Raw genomic sequence first — 24,716 nt, 5'->3', positions numbered from 1 at the left:
ATGAGACAAAGAAGTGTAGAACAATTTCAGCTCAAATTGCTCCTGTTTTGCCTACAGAACATAGAAATAGCCTTATTTAAAGACAACGTCCTATTTTTCTTTGATCATTTTGGCAATATCCATCAGTGACAGACAAGCACACAGATAATTCTCTAAATTAGGCAGTCTATTCAAACAGTCATACAGCTGTCAAAAACTATATTTAAGCTCCTCTGGCTACCATGCCAAATTTCAGGAAAAGAGATAAATTAATGAAAATTTTCAACTAAGAAGCATGGGAGAACAAATGAGGGGGCCTGCCCTTTTAAAAGAACACTATTAGTTTGTAATTGTGCTTAATATTACACAGTATTTTAAACTGTGGGAATATTACATTATCTTCCCACTACTCAGGATCCCTATTTGGAGATATTTATGAATCAAAACATCTTTTGCACAGTACAGTATAATTTACAAGTTCTTTTTTTGTGAATTAATCTACACTCATAAGGTTATTTACATACTTTAAATATATGGTAATATAATACAGTACTTCAGAGCACTCTTAACCACCAGTTTCAGTGCAGGAGGTGAGGGGACACTGGGGTTGAAGGAGAACATAAAACCCAGTGGAGAAACTGTATTTGAAATCTGATGCAAATAGAATAATGAAATAAGTAATTATGGGGTTGTTTGATGCCTGGAGTAGTAGGAGAGTAATAAAGGTATAAAATAATTCAGATGGGGCATGGGCAGGCAGGGGAGAAGTACTGCTTCTATCTCCCACAAAGCCAAAAGCATCCACACTCAGAAGCTGAGGTCCAAAGGAATGTATTTTAGTGCAGGACCCAGCTCAATGGATGACACCACAGTGCTGCTTCATGTCCCTTCCAGCCCTCCTTCGGCACTGCCCCCTGGAGCCCTGTGCACAGTGACCTACTGCCACTGGCTGGAAAAGCCTGCACTGGCTCCAGGAGCTGGCATCTCAAATGCTACACCCTCACTAATCTAGAGTTAACACTACACCACGAAGGTTCCTCACAAAGTAACTTCCTCAGCAGCAATGGCACCTTACCATCATCCCACCCTTCCCAACTCTTTACTTTCACCCCAGTACAGCTCATTAACTTGATACAACTAAGGATAAACAAAAACTCACGATTTCACTTGTTTTCAGAAACACAGATGAGTTTCACGATCCCATCCACAGATGTGACATCCTGTGCACAACTATAAAGCAGGAAGAATTTTATAGAAAATCAGGCCAACAGTAGAGAAAAACTAGAGCAGGCAGTGAAACCACAAACGGGCACTGGTTTCATACATCAGTGTGCTCTGGAGTGGCAGGCATGCTCTTTAGCTGTAAGCTGTTATCAGATCCAGACAGCATACAAGTCTTTCAGCCTGAGCTTATGCAACCTTACTAATGGACAAATTATTATATAATAAACCCTACCTGAAGCCAATACATAACTCTTTCAAGCAACTAAAGAACGTAAAGGGAAAAAAAACAAACCAAAGAAAACCAACCGCACCCCATCACACCCTTCTATGCTTATTCACAAACCAGAAAAAATTTTTACTTGGGCAGCAGAATTTAGGACATTTGGGTTGAATTTTCCCATTCAACCCAAAAATGCAGAATTTTAGCAACAGACGGGATTAACAACATTTTTCCACAAGCCTGCAGAAAAATTCAGTACTTGCTAGAAAAAAGGAAAAAACCCAAATACCCCCATTAAGAATGCATTTCAAGTATCAAAATTCAATGAGTTAAGCTTAGACCTGGAGTTTTTAACTTTACCAAACCACCTCATAAAGTACTAATATAATCTTTTTGTTACAGGATTTTACAGAGCACAACACAATAAAATGATTGTTCAAATGCAGCTAACTATTTTTCAGATATGTTAAACTAAACTTTACCGCTTAGAAACTTACAAATTTCCTTTTACTATTCTGTTTCAAGTACCCTAAATGCCAAAACAAGATAATACAGTCCATGAACCTGTCCTAAATCTTTCCAGAATAAACAGTTTCCAACACTCTAGCTACATCTACCAAGCACCTGAAAAAAAACCAAAAAACAAACCAATAAAACACATACATATAGCCAGACTTAAAAAAAAAAAACTAACTTGAAAATAAATTATAAATTAATGCTTTAATCTATCAGATCTGTCTTCTACAGTTATATCAAACTTTTTTATAACCACAGCAAGATTCATAGAAAAAAAAATATGTTCAAATCCCAATATATTCTTTTTTTGGATTAAATAAGAAAAACTGTTCAGTTGTGATTTCAGAGCTGCTAAGTCTTTCCACATTAAGTTATGCAAGCTGTAGGTGGGTGAGGGGGAAATGACACTCACAGAAACTCAAAGGGCTTTTTACCTGTGCTATTACAGCAAACACAAAAAAAGATATGACCACAAGTTTTATAGTTGCCACTCTGCTTTCTGGATTTTCTAAAGCAAAATAAAACATGGTTTTCTTTCAAACCTATCTATGTAAAATACCACATTCTCATTTCCATGGGAAGAAAAATATTCCCAAGGCCACTGTCAGCTTGGGTATTTCAGAGCCCGAACTAGACCAACTAAGAAAAATCTCTGAAATACAACATAGGAAGGATTAATACAGTTTATTAATAATATTTTATAAAAATAACTACAGCACATTTAATCTTTTACAGAAATAATCAGAGAAATAGATGGGAATAAACTGTAGTGTGTTTTTACTATTTTATATCACAGAAATGTGGTATTTTAAGTCTGTAGTACAGTTCAACCTATTTTTAAATAAGAAATACCTAAATATAATTATGTATTAAATTTATATCATGTTGTTATTCCATATGCTGAAGTACTATGTCATTAAAGGCAGTTTAAATTTCAAGAAATAACTTACATCAAATGCTACCATCAGTTCAACTTCCTCAAATGCTATTTGGTGTCAGTTTGACCTGGAAAAGACATCATCTGTCCACTGTATCAATGGTCACTCATTGCTACTTCTACACAGCCTTCTCTGCTGTGAATGCTTAAGTGCTTATGATTCTGTAATCAAACTAGGTCAGGCAGGGAAAAAAAAAAAAATCTGTCTGAACAGTCCAGAAAATGAACATACTTGGTTTTTAAATACATTTTTCCAACAAAACCAGCTCCACATGCCGGTTTGTTCAGCAGCCACGGATTTGTTCAATGTGTTCAAGCCATGAATTCTTGAATCCACACGAGGGACAGAGGGGCAACATAGGGGCAGAAACAAGATGCAAGGAACTAAAACAGGAGAGGGCAACAGCTCAGGCTTCAACACAAGCGTTTATGAAACCATGCCATCCCTCTGATACTCAGTTTTACTGGGACAGAAAAATTACTCTTAAAAAACAGAAACAGGAAGGATTTATTAAGCCATCCATGCCAGCCGTGCCACTCTTTGGGCAGATAAAGGCCAGCAGCTTGCGTCTGCCTACAAAGGCTTAACCAGTACAGGTTCTCTTTGGGAGTATCTAAAAGAAATCAGTTAACTGACCTAAGCAGGTAACTCCACACATGTCATCTCGTTTTCCTCACTCTGACAGACATCAGTGGCTGTGGATGGTGTAGGTTAACAAAGCACTCATGATCAGTTCTGACAAGATCACACTTTCTGCAAGAATGTTCTTGATCACTCAGGAGATGGAAACCTCTACAGGCTACTATCAAAGACAAAACTATTAACTAACTAATCTGATGGAAGGAGGAGAACATCAACAGCCTCAGACATACCAATGCCAACCCCAAACTGAGGAGCAATGACTGTGTAAAAATTCAGAATATTTCCTCTTTTTCCTCCTCAAATTAGCAGAAAACCCCTGGCTTGCAAGCAGAATTAAAAACCTGTTCTGCAGCATGGGTAACAACCACATCCAAGACATTTTAGTGTCAGCCCTCACACCAACACAGACTGATGCTGGCTATAGGCTTTCCAGGTAATATGGCAGCTCCAAAAGCAGAAGGTCTGCTGCTATAAATAGTCCTGCTTTTATTATAAGCAGTCTCATTACAAATAAGCTCCTATTCTTGTGACAGCTATTTATTTGTAATTACTATTTGCAACACTAAAATACACTTCAATTAGTAGAATCCCTTTTACAATACTCTGTCACTACAATATTGTGGGGTTATGTACCACCAACCTGAAGATTTTGCCTCCATTGAAATTGCTGTTAATCCAAGGCCAGTGTACTTTTTCCTTCCTGATATAAACAATGGTTACTAGCTTATTAGTAATTACCTAACATAATTTCACTTTGAAGAACAACATTTCAACCAAAACTAAACAGCACATACACTTACACATACACTTACCTGTTTGCTTTTGGAAGCTGGTAACAAATACATCCTAGTGTACTGCTCAACTAGAAGCAGAAAAGGAAGTGGGATCTTAAAATGGCATTTATTTCCTCTCTTCATTGTCTGTCTACACTACCTCAGCATCTCAGACAGACTTTACATAGCAAATATGGTAAGTTTGATTGTGCTGATCAGTTACTTCAAATTACATATTTTCTGCACTCAAAAGCACAGTTTTCTAACTGGACCAAAGCTGTTCATGCTGGCATCATAAATATCCAAACTGGCAAGGAAGAAGCGGAACCATGAAACCAGAGTCAAAGGAAAGCAGAGAAAAACCTCTCCTCTTCAAAGTAAGCAAACCATTCCAACATATCATCCACTTGTCTTAGACTAGAAGATTTATCTTCCACACCATGTAAAACCTATCATTCACACTGTGTAGTTTTTTGTTCTTTACAGCACTTTGTACAATCAATGCAGTTAATGTGTTAACTACTTCTGCAGGAGTAGCTTTCAAGAAGCTGCTTCCTGCTATCTCTTGATCAACGAAAGATTGCTCTGAAAAGATGTAGTCAGTGGCAAACAATAGCAGCAAACTTGTCTACATCACTTGCCAGTGCAAGACAGATGAAAAGCTAGTGTAGGTTCCTTCAATTGCATTCTGCCACGTACATTCCACATCCCACTACAGCCACTCAACGAGTATTAGCACAAGGCAAAGGCTTCAAGGCACATTCTATTTATTCCTACAAATATTCTTTCAGAATATCACATGTAAGCTCCCCAAACTCCTGAGCACACTCTTAAGAATGTGTCATGCTTCTGTCTGTTTCTGGGCCTTATCAAAATTGAACAAGTCACTCTGAGAATTTCAACCACTACATAATGGAATTAACTCCCTGCATAACTTGCTTTCCTACACAAATCAGAGCTAAACCCAGACAATCACAGAATTTGAGCACTGTTCTAGTTTTTCTACTGAAACATGCTAATCTATGCTAAAATGAAAATACAAGAGACAACAGACAGGACTCAGTAAGGGATTTCATTTTAATATAGCAAGAAAATTCTTCCCGGTGAGTGTGGTCCAGCATAGAAATGTATTAAACAGAGGTGACAGAATCTCCACTCTTGAAAACATTTTAAAAGTGGTCTGGAAAATATTATTTCAGTGTTGGCGTACCCCAAGTTGGAGACTAGATCAGAGGACTTCTAGATCTAAAACTATTCTACAAGTCAATATATCTCTCAGCTGGGCCCACCATCTCAAAACCAGGACCACACTATTTCTAAAGCTCATGCTAGGGAGTTTGTTTGCCTTTTAAATTTCAGTTAATATTCAAAAGATTAAAACAATGAGCACTAACACTCTCAGTATTTCAATCTGTTACAGACACAATGTGAAAAACACTACCATTAAAGGAACAGTAATTTGTGAATTAAAATGCTTAAGAGCTTAATTAGACTAAACTCTTGGGTTTGGTGTACAATCACTGATTCTTATAATCAGTAGAAACATTAGTCTCCTTTAAAAACTCCATCAATTAGCTAGTTCACACACTCCTTCCCACTACTATTCCATGTGTTGGTTCATTTCAAAGATGCCTTATCTGGTTAACAGTACAGTTAGAACTTTCAGCTCTCTCTCTGAAACTGTAATTTAAAAAGATTGGAAAACTCTTCACTAATTAAGAAAGCAGTCTAACTAGAATGCTTAAACTGAATATTATGTTTAAAATAAATAAAAGACCACATATAAGGGCTGTTATTTTCAAATTAGTTGTCTTCATATCCTAATGGGGTTCTGCTTCTCTTACAGCCCAATCTTTGTGCCTTTGAAGTGTCACTTTTTTCAGACCTTTTACTTTCTGCCATTTAAAGTGACTACAGCCTTAGCTTTCACTTGACATACTTAAGATCAGAAGGCTGATCTCTATCCTGGTATATTAAATGGTTGGTTGTCTTCTGGTTCAGGGTTTGTTTTGGCTTTTTTCCGCCTTTTTTTTTTTAATTTAAATATATTCTAGAAGAAATCACTAAGTGAGTCAAGTGGTAGACACATTCACAATAAGCAACTATTCTATGATTTGCTTCCCCAAAATATGTTGAAATGTGTACCACCTCAATTATTTCTTCCCAAACACAGTGTTTTTTGGGCCTTGTTACTACCCCACTAGCTCTTTAAGTTAATAGCCACCAATTCATATTTCAGGATACTAATGAGATGATTTCCTGTATCTTTTGAGTAAGAATTTCAGCTAATTTTAAAACAAGCTTAAAGAAAAAAAAAAAAAAAAAAAAAACCATTTTGTGGCAATTTCACACCTGGTCATGATGTGCTGCCTTCATCTATGATATACAAAATGACTGTGCACAGCCTTTTCTCTTACAGCTATGTACAAGTGGCTATCTCAGTGAACTAAGAGTACAGTTTCATGGCATATTTAATCCAATTAAACTACTTATTTGCAGTAGTACTATTATGAAACTAACTTATTAACTATATTAATGGCTATATTTTAACTAGCAGGATTATTTCCCAAACCAAAACTAGTTACCACTGGAGGGGTTATTAAAATATTATAACATAGGTAATACCTTGAATCTGAGCTAAGCAGCGTGTCAGAATTTCCTCTAAATGGTTGATTTTTAGCCTTCTTGTGAGAACAAGGCTGATGAACCCTTCTGCATACATACTCTACAAGAACTTCTGATACAAATGGTAAACATGAAACAAATGTGACATGATTTACTGTCCACTAAGTTACATATATGTTCTGCAACAGTTTCATGAAGGACTACAAGTGCTCTGGCATAATGAAAAACTTCAGAGTGGACATATATTCTATGAAAAATAAAAACCTTAAAGAGATTGGGAAAGTCTTTAAAAAGCAAATTCTAGGAAGAAACACCACTTAGGGCTGCAGACACTGATGTGCCAACAGAGAGCAGCCCCTACCAAGCAATGCCACTGCAGCCAACCACCATTCCAAAGACTGGCTGTCACTGCTCTCTGCTCCAGTATGTAACACAATTACATACAGTATTTCACAGCAGCTACAATCCTGCACTGTACACCTAGATGTTGCTAGAGAATGCTCCTCTCTTAGATATTAGTTCAGATTTGGTAGGAGCACCTGTTTGCCCTCCACGTATTTAACTCCTGACTTAGGCTTGCCTAGATCACAACACACATTTTCCTTCATCAATTACTGTTTCCAGTCTGTTTTTAACAGCTGAAGTAATCTCTCCAAACACAGCTCCTCATTACTGCCCAAACCTATCAGACAAAAACCGCCAGCTTTGACTTTCAAGCATCACCCCTACTTTATGCTGGCATTGCTACAAAAAGAAGCCCTTTTACTTGCACCTGTGCTATCATTTCCCTCCTGACAGCAGGAGCATTTTTGCAGCCATTGACAGAAGCAAGGAAGTTCTTTGGCTGAAAATATCTTGCTGCTTTTGACTGCAGAAAGTGAGCATCCAGCCATTCTGGCCCCACCTAAGGACACAGAGCCATGGCCTTAGGCCTTCCAATTTTCAGCTCCTTGTGACAGTACTAAATGCCTACGTCTGCAGATCAGTTTCTGGATGTGCTCAGTTCATACTACTTATTTTTGTAAGTGCTCTCCTCACTTAGTTTTACTGACACACAAGACAGGAGGGAAACATGTCAGCTCGAAGGCTCACAGAATTCACGTTTTCTTCAGTGATGCTCCCCATCTGATTTTTTTTTTAATTATAAATATTAGTTTGCCTGCTACAGCATTTTGTTTCCTGCTTTCTCCCCTAACACAGTTTAACACTATGTTGCATTAAAATCCTCTCAGGAGTTTCTACCATTACTATATACTGGCAGGGCAGATACTAAAAACTCCCTCAGACAAGGAAGAAAGAAAGGAAAGAATGAAGTGTCAATAAGCTCTTGGATATTAAATAGAAAGAAATGGTCCTTCACTCCCTTTTGCTTCCTGGAAAAACATGAGAAATCTTAATTTAATTTCTTGCTCTTTTTAAATGCGAATCTTCTATTTTTCTGCATTAGAAAACTAACAAAGCAAAGCAACTTCCAGTATTCAACATCCCTTACTCTATCTGCCAGCATGTTAAAAACTTTACAGCTCAGAGTTTACAAGTAACTCTTGATCTTCCAGAAGCACTTCAGAAAATAATCAAATTCATGTTCCTTAACATATAAAATAATCTTAAACAATCAGCTTCAGAAATTCAAATAACAATCATTAAGAAAACCCACAAGAACTCATCTGATCATGACAAAACCCCTCAACAATTTTAAAAGTTTTTGTAACTAATTATAGGTTGATTAAACATGAAGTGCCTGAGCAAGATCCCACAACAGCACTGGTCTAGAAATCAAGTTTATTTCAGATTATCTATGAGACAAGGAAGAAGAGCATCAATTTGATGACTTCTTTTTTCCAAATAGCACACTGCCTTCGGATTTATTTTGACATTATCTCATTTTGTGGGAGTTCTTCATTTAGAACATTTACTCTTTAAGAAACGCTGGTATGGATTCTTCCCAGTTTCATTCTCTTCAGTAGAGAAAAACAAAAATGTTACGTCTGTTTATAAGAAAACAAGATTTCAATACAAATAATTAGTTTTTCAATACATTTCCCTAAATAAATCCAACAGCAGAATACAAAAAGTAACAGAACATAATTTGTTTTCAGATAGTCCTTAAAAGAAAAGCATAAATCCGTACTGGAGTGTTCTATCTGTATAAGCAAGCCTGCAACTTTCAAAGCTATTCTTCACTTCAAAAAAATCTTTGTGTCCCCACTTCAGGATTTAGAGAAGTAAAAACAGACATTAAATCATTACTGAATACCACTTAAAGAGTAAGAGTAACCCATTTAAAAGAAAAAAACTTCTGAATTCCCTCCATTACCACTTTCTTCCAGCATATTTCAACATTTGATACTTTTAGAAAAATACCGGTTTGGAAATAAAAACAAGAAGTTCAAGTACTTGTCCACTCGGGTGGGGGGAGGGGAAAGAGAGAACAGGGAGACCATAACCAAATATTTTATATTAAAAACTGAACCAAATTGGCAGTAAGATATCTCACTTCACTTTGGGCAACACGAGCCTTACACCATGCATCAGGTAATGCAACTACTTGCTTTTCACTTGGATATCTGCATCTATAAATATTTCTAACATTTGCATGGATGAGTAAGATTATTTGGCTCAAAAAACAAATAAAACATATTAAAACTCAAGCAGCACCGCAGCAACAAAAAGTTTCAAGCCCGAATTTGATCATACTTTTTACAAGTCACAATTAAAACTACCCCACGTTCCTCACAGCAAACCAAGCCTGGCTATTTGTCAGGAGAAAGAGTTTTTATGTATAAAACTTGAGCTTCACCTTTGAGTTGCTCAAATGCATACCTCCAGAATTTCTCTTTTCACACTCATTCACAGACACCCAGAGGAGTTAGATGACTCCCACACACATTCCAATTAACCTCTGTTGCCTAACACCTCCAACTCTTAAAAATTTAGCTTTTTGATATCTTGGATAAATCCGGCAGAAAAAGTAACACTTGCTAGGAACACTTAAGACATGTCTCCACAGGCAAAATAATTTATGATGAGAATTTGAAGAGCATAGTCTATTCCACCTGAACTTGTTTTGTGGACACACCTTTTATACTCTGTAAACTAAAATAGCCACAGGTTCTTCTGTTCAACCCATACTTGCAAAAGCAACACCACACCACACAGGAAAAACCCTGATGCACAACAATTCAGGTTCAATAGTTATTCCATACTCCTTCCCTGCTTAGGCAAATAGCCTAAAAGCTTAACTTTGAAAGACATTATACTTCCATGTATGCAGAATTTACTGTAGAACAGTCTGGCAAATTGAAGCTGAACTAGTATTTGCCATTTGCCTGTATAATTCCAAAATGAGCTTCAAATGATGAAAGTAATCATAAGAGTTATTTTAAACAACAAAAATTTAAAATTTCCCAAAATAATTGCATCTAATGTATGGCATTCTTATTCTGTAAGGTATACAGCAATAAATCCACCTGCACATTATATTAGATGTTGCTTAGAAAGGAAAAAACCCACAGATACTACTTTTTCAGAAGCTTGATTTAATAAAGAAAACGAATTAGAAACAGTTTATCTTGGAAAAAAAACACAGAAAAAGGTAAAAGAAAAAAACCCAACAGGCAACCCCCAAAACCTTCATCACCCTTCAGTGAAAAAGAAAACATTTCCCTTAGGCTGTGGAAGAGAACTGCAAATACTAAATAAGGTCTTGGGACCTTGTATCTCCCCACTTCAAAGCAACTGTGTACATACATTGTTTTATTCTTAACATAGTTTAACCACCATGAATGGTTAAACTAGGTTAAGAATAAAACAATGTATGTCGACCTCTTCCTCACTAAACACATTGGCAATAAAAACTCACTAGAAACGTGGCACAAACTAGTGGCCATACAACAGGAAGAAGTTAGCACAAAGGACACAATTTACACTGTCCTGGTTATATACTGTAACACTAAAAAAGATGACAATACCGACTTTAATCCTTTAATTTGCCATGGTACAGTTCCACGGGTAAATCAAGTCTCTGTAACACACATCCATATGACTTCTTACAGAAGCAGCAAAATTAATTCCAGCTCTAGAATTTTTTCTTATTAGTAAAAACAAAATCAGACTACACACCAAAAATATAAAGCTTGCCAGATCCACTCATGCTAAGAAACACAGAAAGGAAACCAGCACACATTAAAAAAAATTAAAATTATATAAGAGTTATAAGATTTGAATTTCCTTCCTTTCAAATACTTTGTTTCTTTAAATTACATCTGATGGCTTTGGGATTTAAACTGAACATGCAGGCTGTGAATAGAGAATGCATGGCAGGAAAAACTGAACTAACCATGTAAAAGGCAGAATGGAAAGGAGCCAGATACAACAAATAACTGACAAGGGAAATAGGCCTGGTTCTAGATCAAAAAACAATTTAAAAATATAAAGAAATCATACCCTCCTGTAAAGATTTATTTTCAGTTCATATCCAAAAAAGCCTAGGATGTGAACTGCAATTTGTACTACTTTGCTGGCATAATTACACATACAATGTTATTCAAGCAGGCACCATATGTATATACAAAAAAAGAAAACTAATAGCAAATTCTGGAGTATTCTGTAATTGTGTATCAAGGAAGTCTTTATTTGCACACAGTAAGACACCAGTTTTACCTCATTTGCTAATGATATCATATATATACCCCAATTAGAAGCTTTGGAAGTACTACATCACATTTTCAAGCAAATGACAACACTGTGCTGATCCCCTCACATCGTTACACTGTTATTTTTATCCACAGCATTCAGATCACGCACAGTATGTATCTAAATGTCCAAATGGCCTTCTTACTTTAAGAGTACTACTGATTTTACCACTAGATAGGAAGCAGAGAATGCATTATAAATCATTCCAAGTCAACAGCAGTTTTTACAAACAGAGCAGAGGCACAATAAATGAAAAATCCTATGTCCAAGCTTCAGCCAGGTAGTCAAAAGCTTTCTTAAATAAGAGTACGACCCACACTAATTTGACGGTGAGTGTTGTTTGGTCATTGGTTGTTTTTTTTTTGTGGACACAACAAGGACATTAATAGACATCCTCTTCTCTCCCAATATTTTAAAATTACAACCAATTTACAAACCTGTGGCTAAATAATTATATATTTTAAATTTCCTTTATTTTTTAGTATTTTTAAGAAAGCTTAATTTGTCAATTTTATATGCAAATTACACATTTCACTCTTCTTCTGAATAGTTGCCTCTACTCAAGTTTAGTAGCATTACTTTACCTTTTAATTCAGAACCAAGTCCACAGCCTGACTCAATCTTAGTGGAAATCTAGGTGTATAACCAAACTGCCTATTACTATCACTTACAGAAAGCAGCATGTTTTAGAAAACTTCCCTGTTTCTTGCTTGGAGCACAATAGAACCTTCCCTCAATAAATTTTATTTTTAGTTTCACCTCATCCATAAATAGACCTACACACTATCATCCCAAAGTCTTTAACTGATTTCTGCGAGAACAGATAGAATACCTGCTTAGTAATTCTGTGCATTGTTTTCCTTTTAATCTTTAGCTCAACAAAACCCTTGGGCATATACTCAGCTAAAAAATAAACCTGAGCTTTTGACTAACTTGTAACAGGTGTTGTCACCATTCCCCTGTGAAGCACCCCTCTCTTTTCTGCATACAATTCATACAAGATTTTGCTGGTTTGGGTACACTTGATACAAGATTTTAGTTTACCTCACTGTTCTCCTCACAGACATAGCTACTTTAACTAAAATTATTCCTTAAACTATGTCAGTGCAGGAGTAACTCATGCATTTAAAGACTGACTTAGCCACTCCAGAACAGTTGTACAAGTCGTACACTTAGGTGTTAAATGTGTAGATACATTTATAGAGAGATACATTTACAGATGCTGTCTTCAATCAGACACCACTTCAACAGGCCCAGCACAGCTCTCCATGGACCTTGCTGACGGAAGGAACAGAAGGCTGGAAGCAGCTTCAACTTTAAAATAAACCTCCTGTTACTGTCCTACAGCTCATGTTAACAGTGGTCTCGTTTGTTAATGTAAGTGTTATGCAAATGCCTCCATCAAATCATTAAGAATTGTATTTACCGTATGCAGCCCATTTCCTTCACTCTTTAAAAAATCGGGTAAAGTGAATTTTGCTTGGATAAGTCATACTGCCAAAATTACTTTATCGACTCAGTGAACTTCCTTGATTAGCAAAGGCCAGGTTCTGGTTCTGTTCCTGAAATTTTTCAGCATCCCTGCTGGGGAAAACGTTATTCCCCCTAAAGCTTCACGGATACTTTTCCTCAAGTCAGCTAAGATCCATCTGTAAGTATTAACAGTAGAATTACAGAACTTCCAGATGACAGACAACACTACAGTTTTTCCACAGCACTTATCCTCAAACAAAACGAAAAGCAGACATTTATTAAATGTGCCTCCTGTCAGTATTGCAGCCATTTTTAAAAACAACTCTCACTGTTCGATCACATGAATATAGAACCATCATCTAAAACTGCTATTCAGTTTTACCATTACAGCTGTGAACTTACTAAAAGGCATCCATGATCTCTACAGCTACAGAAGCTGAACTGTCTCGTGAATGGTGACAGAACACTTCTTTTGACTAATTGCATGAGGAATTTTAGAGCACACCAACTTTCCTGGGAGCACTGTTGGCCTGCACTGGATTCTAGATATAGTTTATTCTGACATAAGCTTCTTTACAGAAAGGGGCTTGCACTCACTCCATATCTAATACAGCCCATGCACACAATTAATACACTACAAAAATTCCCTTCTCCCTAAGCCAAAGCTTCCTTGCAGGTAAGAAGGAGCACAGGAACATTTACATCTCACCCATGAAGGCTGCAGTGTTACAGAACAAACAAAAACCAATTTGAAAGCATGTCTTCAAAGAAATCACCATATTTCAGCTTGTTGGCAGTTTTAGGAAGAAAGGAAAAAAACAGCAGGGGGGAAAAAAGTTGAGCTTGAATTTCAAGTCTCTGGCCTAAGCTTACACACCACCACTTCAGCTCATTTTAAACTGAGAGGTGACATTCTCTGACTATTTGAAGGTGCAGATTTCCAGTGTCTGCCACTTTTCAAGGTGAATTACATATTTAAAAAATCTCTGAAAGAACCTGAAAGTTTTTCCCAATTTTCCTTCTAAATTAAAGTCTTGAATCCTTCCAAAGTCCCAGACAAAAATAGCAGTTGGCATCTCATGGAACGTTCGACTGTCACAGATTTCTGCACAGGTTGTTTAACTTTAATTGTTACTTTCATTTCTCATGGAGGCGGAGGAAGGAAAAAAATATTTTTCCTTTTTCTTTTTTTCTTGTAAAGGAAACTCCTGAACATGAAATGTGACTTTTCTATCCAGTACTTTGTAAAGTACTAGCTCCTAAAAACATTCAACGCATCACAGAAAACTTTTGAGCCACATCTCCTAAAATACGGGCAGTGTGTTTTCTGAAAGACTTAGTAGCTTTCAAATATTCACATTTTAATAATCACTAGTGAGACTAGTTATGCTATACTATGTACTAGTAATACTCACCCTTCTGCAGATGCTTTATTGTTACCACAAAAAAAACATTCCCCAGACTCTCAATTTGATATAGACACTGGGGACAAACAATGACCTTTAAATTTTTATGAATTGGGTAAAGAATCTGAATGTGCCAACCCTAAAAAAATATTAACCTATCTTTGAGAAAAATCCCCACTTAGATGTGAAGATTACACTAAACGTGCTGGTAAAAACTCTTCCCTGAAATCTGTATTAGTAAGAACCAAACTCACAATAGCTGAAACTGGAGTTGCTAGACTTAAGCAAAGACAAACCTATCCTGCTACAACTAAAGTAGCTTCTCCAAACTGTTAAATGCTTCTCATCACAGAGAAAAAGAATCTGAACTTCCAGCTTTAAAAATGAAAAACTTTTCTCCTGCTCCAATAAAATCAGTGTGGTGCTTTGTAAGTTAGAAATAAGTATCTCGAGTAATGTACAAGTCTGCTGTCCCATTCCTGCCGCACATTTGTGCACACGCTGCCTTTCTTTGGTGCATGAATAACAAATTTGGAATCGCCACGAAGACCTGGTTATGTTAAATACACGTGCATGATGCCACAACACACCGATTTCTTTATCCAACCACACATTTGCTGCTCACGGACTGCTCAGCCCGGTACTCTCCTTCGCACCTCCCCAGACACCCTAGCTTTAAACAGCGCTCCGTGTCGCCGTGCTTGGCGCTACGGGACCCAAACCCCCACAATTTCCAGCTACTGATGAACTTTCTCGCGGCGCTCGGGAAGATCGGGATCGCACGGCGTTCTGCACGATCGCCAAGTTGGCCGGAGCCGCCGCCAGACTGAGCTTCCCCCCGGCCCCTGCCGAGCTCCCTGCCGAGCCCGGGGCGCCCCACAGCCGGGGCGGGAGCCCCCAGCCCAGCCCAGCGCCGCCGGCCCGCCCGGGGCGCGCTCAGCCTCCCCGCCCGGCCGGCCCGGCTTCCGGGAGCCCGGGCGGACCTGTCCCAGCCGCCCTCCTCCCGGGAGCACAGGGACGAGCTGCGTGCCGCGCTGCCCACGGCGGGCACACGGATCTCCCCTCATTTCACACACACACACACTCTCACAGACACACACACACGGAGACACGCACACCTCCCTCTGCCCGCGCCGGAGCCGCCGCCGCGTGCCGCCGGCTGGAGCGGAGACGAGGGGAAGGGAATCGCAGCCGGGTCTGCCCCCGTTCTGCCTCCCGCCCGCCGCCCCCCGCCCTTCAGAGGAGCGACGGCGAGCTCGCCCCCAGCCCCGGTGTGCGCCCCGCCGGGCGGGGATCGGAATCGCCGGCCGGGCTGGACGGAGCCAACTTAGACAAAGGGCACTCCAGACTCCATGTCTCCCCCCTCCAGCTGTCACCGGCCGGGAGCCCGCGTGTCTGCCCGCCGGCGCCCCGCGGGAAGGGGACGCGGCTGCTCCCCGGGAGCCGCCGCCACCGCCCCCATCCTCCCCTCCCTTCCTCCCTGCCGCCCCCTCCCCTCCTCCCCTCCCCCATGACAAAGGACCCGGGTATAAATAGCCGCTCCCGGCGCCGCCGCCGCCTCAAGCCCGCGAGGTGTCGCTCGCTCGCCCGCTCACTCACCCGCCCCCCCGCCGCCCCGGCTCCTCGCCGCCGCCGCTCCCGCCGGTGCCGCCGCCAGCTCCGCTCGGCGCTCCCGCTCTGCCTCCCTCCGCCTCCGGCTGCCGGATTCACCCTCCCGGACCGAGCGCCAAACACGCCGGCCCAATCGCCATCGCGCTCATTGGCGAGCGCCGAGCGCCGCCCCCATTGGCCGGACGGACGCGGCCGGGGCCCCGCCGGGCCAATCGGGCGCGGCGGGGGGCGGGGCGGGGGGCGCGGCCTCGCTCCCCACGTGCGGGGGGGGCAGGGAGGGGTGGGGAGAACTCTTTGTTCTCGCGCTGCCCGCGCGGGGGGACGGGGGGCTCGCGCTCCCCCCGCGCCCACCGCCCCCCGCCCCCCGCGCGCCCGCCCCCCTCGCGCCGTGCGGCGGGGCCGGGCCCGGGGCCGCGCCGCGCCGGGGAGGCTCCGAAACCCTCCGGTCCCCTCACGTGGAGAGGGGCAGAGGGAGGGGACAGCGCGCGGAGGCAGGCGAGAGGATTGGCGGGCACCGGGAGGGGCCGCGCTCCCGCTCCCGCTCGGCGCCGCTGCCGAGTTTGAATCGGTCCGAGAGCGGGAGAGGCGTAACGGCCCTAACGGTCCCGGGGGGCGGGAATGTCCGGAGCGGGCCCTCCGTGCCCGCCGCCGCTCCGCCTGTGGCTGCCCCGGCGCGGGAGCTCAGCCGCCGGAGGTCACTCCCGCCTTTCCCCACCCTCCGCGGGGAAAAATGAAATTGCCCAGATAAGTTTTCGTGGCGGGTACTTAGCCCTTCCCGTGTGACCGCATCCCGTGCCACTTCCGAGATATGCTGGAGCCGTACCCTCACTTCCACAAGTGCCGTCATCCATCCTTCCTTACCAGATATCACCTCCCCTCTTCCTTGTGGCTGCCTCAGTGTATCTTCAGGGGCAGAAACGAGCGACGGCCACTGTAAGGGGGTTCTGACTAAGACAAGTCTCTCGCGGAGGAAATAAATCACAAACGCGCCCACGTTGCCAAATCACGCCGTGGGCTTGCGTGGCTCACAGATGTGACACGTCGGGAGGACGAGGATGTATCAGCCCTGGAGGCTGGGCACAGCCCACGCCCGCGGGGCAGCCCCGCCGCTCCCGGCGGATGTCTCTGCCGGCTGAGTCACTTCGCAGCGCTGCTGCCTCGCCTGTGTGACCTTTGCTCGCCCAAACTTCACCGCCGCCAACCCTCCTTCAGGACATCGCTCCGGCGGCTTCCTCTGCCTCGCCGCTCCGCATCCAGCGCGGATTCCCCCTGGCGTGGGGAATGTCATCAATCCCAGCAGCAAAGTGCTCACTCCGCATCGGGCTCGCATCCTGTTGCTCGCTACGTGCTGTCTCCAGCCTCTAAGGTTGCTGTCGTTTTCCCTCGTTTCTAATCCATGAGCCGTGCTCATCAATCTTTTTGCCGAGGTTGTAGTTAAACCTTGAGGGTTCGTGCACCTTTACTCGCCTTCAGCAGGAAAAAATAAAATTGCCAGGATAACTTTTCCAGTGATACTTTCCACCTCCCTTGAGACCAGATCCCTTTCCCATGCGTCCCACATCGAGTGCCAATTCCGATGTGCGCTGGAGCAATCGACACATCCTTGTTTCGGTCATTCTTCCTCACCAAATATCAGCTTCCCTTTTCCTTGTGCTTCCTAGCGCCGCTACCTTAGTGCTTCTTCAGGGTCAAAGTCCAAAAAATGAGCAGTGGCCATTGTATTGAGGTCCTAAGTGATAAAAATCTCTTGCAGGGAAATAAATCACAAATGCACCTTCATCCCCAAATAATGCAGTTGGTTTATGTGCCAAGTGAGGCTCGATGTTCTTCTACTTAAAGGCAATGTACTTGTGTGTTTTTATAGTCTCTTTCTATGTGAAAGTGCTTAAAATTTCCAGACTTCAGTGTGTATTAAACTTGGAGCGAGGTCTCAAGTGTGGGCATTCCTACATGGTATGTTCTTGATTTACCTCATGGCCTTGAAAAGGAGTTTCTAATAGTAGCTCTTCTTTTTTTTCTTTTTTTTTTTTTAAATCTCTGGGGTTTCATGAGTTACAAGCAAAAAACATACAGCAGAAATTAGTTCCTGTTACAGTTACAAGTCATATCATGGTAGATAGCTATAACCTTCCTGTAATTCTAATGGAGTGGCTGACAATTGACAAAAATATTACATTTGAAAAATATTAGTCATTTCTGGAAATTCAGCTATTTTGAATCTATTCTGCCCCAAGATGGCTGCCACCACCAAAATGGCTACCCAGTCCCTTCACATTTTAGGTTTTGTAATTTATTTTGATCCTTCAAGTTGCATTTCATGAGATCTGGTTTTGGACAACCAGAAAAATAACAATTGCTAGATAAGGGTGGGGTAACTTAATGTAACAGGTACACTCAGCCACAAGGTAGAAAGATCTGCATCACAGAACCTACCCTGTGAACTAAACCTCAGCACTGATCACATCCTTTTCCTCTCTTGCACAGGAGATTATTCACACCTGAAACTGATGCTCACTAGAAAACCGTACATGTTTTGAACTGAGTTGCTCTTTCTTCTTTGCACTGTACAAAACAACCTCTCCACCAAGGCTCCATTCTAGGCTCTTAAAGCAATGAACTCCTGTCAAGAAACCCCATGAGGTGCTGGTTTCCTGATCCATAGTTCAGGCTGCCTCAAACATCGTGGAGAATTTTAGTAAGAGTTTGATTCTCTACACAGGATAATGTTGCAACGAGCTCCTCACAGACTTTCTGTTTTCACAGAGTAAACCAGCCAAGTAGTTTTCTGTTTCTGGTGTATTTCTGTGATTAAAGAGCAACTATTTGAACAAGGATCTGTATTATGCAGAGACATTCAGATTGGATCTTTAGGCAAAAATAGTGCAACAGTTTTTGAAAGAATTACAAAACCTGGTATTTTGAGGAGTCCTTCTCAAAGGAGTGAATTCTGGAGGCAGCATGGAACAGTGCTTTTGAGAAAACTGGCTAACATTGAAGAAATATTCATGTGTTATAAGACAATGAAATAAAATCAGGGTCAAGAAAAAAGTATTAATTTTAGACCCTTCTGGAACTATTGGAAGCATTTGCCCTTTTTTTATAGCTAACACACTGTAAAAGAGCTTCTTCTATGTTCCAACGCATGAATGTAACATGTTCGTTCATATTGTATGTATGACTAAAATAGTAGAATAAGGATTTGTCAGTGCTAAATCACCAGCATCAATTAGACGTTAAAAAAAAACTGTTTGACAGCATCAGAGGATGCTCCTAACTAAGATTGCTTCTGGGGGGAGTACTTATGTGCCTCTTTTCCCCCTTTAAGGAGTGAAGTTTGAGACCAGGGAAAAAAAAGCTACAAACAAAATTTGGCTACAAAGCAAAATTAACAGTTAAGCGGTTTATTGTAGATATTTTTAATATCTCAAGTAAGGTGGTATTTCCGAAGCATAGATTATTCTTCATGCACTATTATCCTAAGATTTCCCTGTAGTCGTAATCATATGGGGTTTTTTGCATCAGGCTGAGGGAACCAAGCAAGACCTGTCTGGGAACTACCTTGGCCTGGAACAACCAGAGATGTTTGCCAGTTTTCCCCTTGCCCACCAATTTTTTTTCAGGAGAGGCACAGCGAGGCTGCCCCCAGCACCGGCAGCTCGGAGCAGACACGCCGGTAGCTGCATGTGTAATTCTTGTAGATAAGCTGGTGGCTTGCTGATGGCAGCGTCGCTTTCCTTTGTGCTCCGGAATGGCAGCGTAACAAAGCTGCGAGCAGCTTCGGGCTGCCTCTCCTCCGTGCCGCGGGCTGGCGGCCCCACGGATCGGTCACACAGCCCCCAGAGCTTCAGCCTGCTCGTGTCTGAGCTCCTTGCTCGCTGGAGGGGAGGGAAGGAGGATGCACACCCTGTCCTGGTTACACCTAGCCCTACAATCAAAGCCGGTAGCGCTGCGAGTAGTGTTTCATCCCGTAGAACGTTTAGGAGAGTGATCTTTGTTTCTTTGTGTTTTCCTAACCTTGTACTTTTCTAGAGACCACAGCTTGTTGTGTGCCTGAAATTCTGCATTTTGGCCCATGTGAATTTGATGAGATTTTACAAAATATTTACGTACATGGAAATGTAAGTACAATCTAAAATCTAAAGTAAGTAGAGTCTAAATCTGTAATGGCATTTATCTCTTATGCACAGCAATGATTACACAGAAATCAGCATATAAAGTGGCATATCATAAAATGGCATATCAGAGACCTTTTTAAAGTATTGGCCTCTTGTAACATTATTATAAAAAAGCAGGGAGTTTATATTAACTTTTAACAAGCAATTAACGACTATGTTTTGTAACTAGCCACTTTAAGATCAGCTATATTTTTAAATATTTTACATTAATATCTTACTGGTACTTATGGACCAATTTCCCTGAAAGAAATGCAACCTTATGAACGGTTTTGCACATCCTTTCTGACCTCTTTTTTTTCCCCATTTGCCATATGCTTCTCTGCAGAATTGAATTTAATAATCAGAAAATAGGCCAACATAACTATGGGTATGGTGCTCATTAGGCTAAATGAGGAGGAGACGAGTCATTGCAAGATATGACATATACAACAGTGTCTGTCAGAGCTGCCATGTCTCAGCAATGGTGCTGAGGAAAAGTCCTTCCTGGAAAAGTAGGGTGCTGTGGCCCGAAGGCACAGGGCCTGGGGCCTGGAAAGGACAGCAGCACAGACCCACTGCCAAAGGCAGGCCCCTGAAAGAAGCACCACACCATGCTCTAAGGGTCCCTGCTAGCAGAGGTTACTCCTGCTGTGGACTCTTTGCCTGCTGTGCAACTAAAGGAGTGGCTGCCAGTCCAATTGATACACTTTTCACAAGCTCCAGTACCTGGAAACTCACCCAACCAAAGGAGAGGTTCTCAGTGCCAAACATGTTTGGTGGCAAGTGTGGACATATTGTCTAACAATGACAATTAAACAGTCTGCATGCATGGAAAAAAAGGTGTAACAGGGAGTACCTTGCTAAACAGAGCCAGGATTTGATGCAGCACTATTAGAGGAAAATGCACAGATTTCTGTGCCATTTATGGCCTGCCTGCATCTGATACTGTGAATGGTGATGCATGCAGCCGGTTCCTAGCTCTGCAAATGCACCAGTAGCATACACACCCCTCCCACACATCCCCAAGTAACAGAAAGCTACCTGTCCTTCCACTGAGTGTTTGCCTTGTGTGTCATGGTAAAGGTATGTAATACATTTTTTACTGGGTATAAGTGTTTTCACTATGCTTCGCCACCTCAGCTCTGTCATACTGTGTTCAAGGTTTTACAGGGGATGCAAGACAAATAAAAGTGGGAGTAAGAGTGATGCAAACAGCTGACACAAACTATGGTTCTATATTAAATGCAAGACAGTATCCTTTTGGCTAAACAGAAATTTCACTGAAAGGAAAGCTCCCTTGTAGTTTTTATGCAATAACTTGAGCAGCATAAGTGATTTCCCGTCAACTTTTCTAACACGCAGAGATGAAGCTTATTGCATGTGATCATCCATTTCAGTTTGTGAAAGGGATTAATTGACTTCCCCTGCCTTCAACTGGAAATGTTTTTAAGACTATCTGTAGGAAATTCTTTCACCTCAAATAATCTACTTCTGATTATTTTGTGGTCACAGGAGCTGATTAAGTTGTGTGAGGAAAATACTTTCTCTTCCTTTTCTTTTCTGCTTGCATTTTCCTTTTCTTTTTTATTCCTTACCTGACCTGCATTTACTCTTATATTCAAACCACTTAAAGGCCTAAATGGTATAATATCACAAAATTGCCACAAAGACATATGCCTGAGAACTTAAATTGCAAAGCCCTGGCCCCATTTCCAGGTGGTTTTGGCAGTGTAGCTGTATGATACTGCTGAGTGTGCCATTCACAGGGGAGAATTTTGCTGCAAATTTAAAGGTTCAAGTGGGTATTCAATAAGTGTTGATGGATGATGGTCTCCCATCAGGCCAAATCCGAGATTAAAAGCCTGAGCTCTATTTGAATATTGTGTTTCTGATATGTCCAAGTTCTCCAGAGGCAGTGGCTAAATTACCCTAGCAGATGGACTGAGTTCACTGGCTAGAATCAAATCTTCATGTTTGGCTGCAGAATGTACTTCTTCCAACAGCCATGCGCAACATACATGTAGAGATAAGTCAGACTATTTGCAAAAGCAAATGCAGTTGTGAAATCATTTACCCCTCCTCGTTTTCTCTTTGATATTTATGTCACGTCTGCTTTCAGCTCCTTCTTTGTAAAGGTACTGTCCTGTCCTGTTCTGTCCTAGAATTGCACAATCCTGACATCTAAAATAGTAGGAGGTGTTTGCACTTAAGGCAAACCTACATGCCTGTTTTGAAATAATGGACATTATATTATGTATATACGCATAAGATCTGACATATTCAAAGTTGGTAAATTCATAAATGTAAACATGAAAATAATGTTTATCAACATAGACTTGATTAGACAATGAAAAACTGAATGCCTTTATGGTAGAAAACTAGGAATGCCTATAGTCTGAAAGTGGATTTGATAAACTATTAAATCTAGCCAGGAATGGTAAGTTATATCATCAAAAATCAGTATAAGAAGATGTATCTTTTTACTTTCACTGTAAAGACTTTACAGTGAAAGTAAAAAGATAATGATACTCATCCACCCATTTAGTAAAATAATGCAATTCATAAAACTAAAATGTTCACAATAGTTTATGGAGATGTACAAAGTACATAATATCTATCACGTTTGTACCCCAGGCTTTTTCTTTTCCAATCTTAGCCCTTGATAAAAACCTCCACAAATCAATGCAAATTTAGAAAAGGGATTACCCAGACCCATTCACTATTGTAACATTGTGTCAGTGAGTTTACTTCCTAGGTATAAGGATTTCCAATTATTTCTAAATAATTTTTTGCCAAATATGCAGTTCTTTGTAATACAGACATCTCTGAAGATCAAAATGGTAAAAAAAACTATACTCTGTGGTCTGAGAAAGCTGTTACTGGCAAAATAATCTATTTCTAGAATCAGAAGATGATAAGCTTTTCATGCTTTATGACCATGCTTTATGAAAGGATCGCCATTGCAGTGATTCATATGCATGTACAAATACAGACAGACCTGTACATTAAATTCTGTCCTGCAGTGATGCAAGACTTGGTGAAGAGACTGACAGACAACATTACATTTTATGTGTCAGCTGAAAATGCTGGGCAGATATCTAATGGAAAGAATGACCAATTTGAATTTGTATCCATCTTGTATCATAGAACAAAAAAGGTCATTGGTTTAATAATTTAGAAATGTTACATATAACTTTCCTCTCTGAAGCCTTCATGATGAGTATGAAACATACAACTAAGAGAAATTAAAGGAACTGGACCTTAGCCAAGAAAATTATGAAATAGCAGAGTGTCTATGCAGACTGATGCTGGGAAATGTTTTCTGAAGGATAGATGGCTGACAACTACATAAGTGTTGAAACCTTGTCTATAATTTACATTTAAAAAGTCAGATTTTGCTCTCAATAGTGCTTAAATAATACTGAGGGCAGAAACCCATCTTTTGCTTTCAAAGCAAGAGAGTTGGAGATGAGAAAAGGAGAAGACTAGGCAAGGCCTGTGCTGCACTAAATTTCTGCTGAAGATCTTAAAATACTCCAAGTCACATTGAAGGATTACTTCATGAAGTTTAGTATCTGTCAGACTGAGGGTGTAATTCTGATTTTCTCAATCTATGTGGGCCTTAAGTGAATTTTAATTGGCATTACTCACTGGGAAAGTGAGATGAGATTCTAAGGCTGTAAGTAAGAAGGACTGAGTCAACCAAGTGAGTGAAACAGTGACTAACTAATTAAGTGAATGAGTGAGCACGGCATTGTTTGCTTTTGTGATCCTTTCTATGCATGAGTGAATGGCAGGGCTATTACATGTGTGTGAATGAGCGGGTCAGGCTTGCTGAACAATCCGTACATTTGTGTGGTCTTCCCATCCCTTGATTAGACTAATGAGCCGAGTGTTTGGAATATTAATGCATGTAGACAAGAGCTAAACTTGTTATGTACTTGGGAGACAAATTAAAAAAAATATGATCCATAGCCTGTCAAAGTCTGTTTTCAGTTTCATACATGTAACTCCGGATGGGGTAATCAGCTGCTCCCTGGCAGGTTGCTTCCAGCTCGTTGGTGTCAGGGAGCTGAATGCTACACTATTGCCTCTTCCAGGATTATTGTTGTAAGTGACATTATCAAATCTGTTTGTAGTTTATTGCAAATCTAATTGTGTCGTATAAACTGAAGCATTATCTGACAATGAAATGATTTTCTGTCTTATTACACTTTCATAAAAGAACAGATTTGGCTGTCCTTATGTCAACTATTTTGCTTCCAAAGTAGTTAACAAGGCTAGCAATAATTTTGGCACCCTAAAAGCTTATTCCTTCAAATAGCACAAACAGAAGCAGAATAAAACCTTGTTCTCTTATGTCATATATAAATCATGTTCTGTTGTCACTTTTCATTCAATAGCTGCATGCAATTAAGAGAACAGGAGTCAACACCATGCTGAAATTCAATCAAATTATA

The 24,716-nt window shown here is 40.8% G+C and overlaps 1 protein-coding gene across 7 annotated transcripts in view; it reads right to left on the bottom strand.

Moving 5' to 3' along the window:
- Nucleotides 1-16,153, bottom strand: part of EZH2 (enhancer of zeste 2 polycomb repressive complex 2 subunit) — a 50,404-nt gene extending 34,251 nt beyond the window's left edge. For 2 of the 7 annotated variants that reach the window (XM_064703379.1, XM_064703385.1), the window contains exon 1: nt 16,091-16,151. The gene's annotated coding sequence lies outside the window, so the exon portion shown is untranslated. Of the gene's footprint in view, nt 1-15,609; nt 15,670-16,090 lie in introns of those variants that run through there. The other 5 variants (XM_064703382.1, XM_064703384.1, XM_064703383.1 and 2 more) reach the window with 5 other exon arrangements.
- Between the last annotated feature and the right edge of the window lie 8,563 nt (nt 16,154-24,716).

This window comes from Zonotrichia leucophrys, chromosome 2 (genome assembly GCF_028769735.1).
Source record: "Zonotrichia leucophrys gambelii isolate GWCS_2022_RI chromosome 2, RI_Zleu_2.0, whole genome shotgun sequence".
Classification (NCBI taxonomy): Eukaryota; Metazoa; Chordata; class Aves; order Passeriformes; family Passerellidae; genus Zonotrichia; species Zonotrichia leucophrys.
The sequence above is the reverse complement of the archived record's forward strand: the minus strand, read 5'-3'. Positions and strand labels throughout refer to the sequence as shown.